This window comes from Vulpes vulpes, chromosome 6, assembly GCF_048418805.1.
Source record: "Vulpes vulpes isolate BD-2025 chromosome 6, VulVul3, whole genome shotgun sequence".
NCBI lineage: Eukaryota > Metazoa > Chordata > Mammalia > Carnivora > Canidae > Vulpes > Vulpes vulpes.
The window spans coordinates 68,127,149-68,128,273 of NC_132785.1; the positions used below are offsets into that span (position 1 = coordinate 68,127,149).

Genomic DNA, 1,125 nt, shown 5'->3' on the forward strand with positions numbered 1-1,125 from the left:
AGATAGAGAAGGTGGGTTTACTATGTCCAAAAGAATAGACTTGGAGGCTAGGAAGTTTAGAAGATAAAGCAGGGGAAATCTGAAAAGCAGGAAAAAAGGCAAAAACATGAAAAAGACTGGAGAAAAGATGTCCAGATGTTTAAATATTTTCTAACAGAAGTTCTAGGATATTAGAGAAAAATGAAGTGGCAGAAAATTAAATAATTCATAAAAGAGTCCCAAGGAAGGAAAAAGCAGTCACCAAGTACCAGCCCAGTGAGTCAAAAGTCTCAGCTAAGGTATACTTTATCATGCAATATTGTAACACCAGAAATAGAAATAAGAAGAGATTTCAGAGAGAAAAAAACCTACTGAAGTACAGGATTCTGTGATTATAGAATTGCAGCAATACAGAGAAAAATCAGATTATTTCTGGAGGACTTTTTAAAAAAATCCTTTACAAAGAGCGATTTAAAACTTACAAAATTAGAAAATCACAAAAATTTCAGAATATATTTATACTTGTACATTATGGTCATAAGTATATGCCTTCAAACATGTATCAATTTTTTTTCATTATAAGGAACAGGTATCATTTAGTTGCACACGCGCACGCATGTGTGTATGTGTTTGTGTGTGTCTGTACAGGAATGCATGCGTTTGTGGAATACTTCAGAAATTTTCATGTCATCCTTGTGCAGGGGACTTGTTAAACCTCTCTGTGTCATTCCGATTTTAGGATGTGTGCCACTGAAGTGAGTACTACTTTTAATATGAATAGTAATAGCTAAAAAATGGCCATATATATATTTTTTAATGTTACAAATAGTGGCCACATATTCTTCACTTCAGTAGTAGAGACAACAAACTTTCTAAATCACTGACTATCCTGTGCTGGACCTGAAGACACTAGAAAGTAAGATGTTGATATATTGACAATTATTTAAGTGTTAGATGTTCTAGAAAGTATTAAATGTTTTCATTTTTAACGATAGTGGAAATGTACCAATTTGAAACACATGATAGTGACAGAATATTGTTCTTTATAATCATGGGTTTCTGTATAACACTGAAAATCACTGAAGAACAGTCTTCAAGAGAAGGGGAACTTAAAAAAAGATATTATTGTATCATTTGATTCATTCC

At 32.5% G+C, this 1,125-nt stretch overlaps 1 non-coding gene across 1 annotated transcript; it reads right to left on the bottom strand.

Annotated features, from left to right (window-relative positions):
- Positions 1-635: 635 nt before the first annotated feature.
- On the bottom strand, positions 636-742 carry LOC112926621 (U6 spliceosomal RNA). Its single transcript, XR_003236373.1, has one exon. It is a non-coding gene; the product is annotated as a U6 spliceosomal RNA (small nuclear RNA).
- Between the last annotated feature and the right edge of the window lie 383 nt (positions 743-1,125).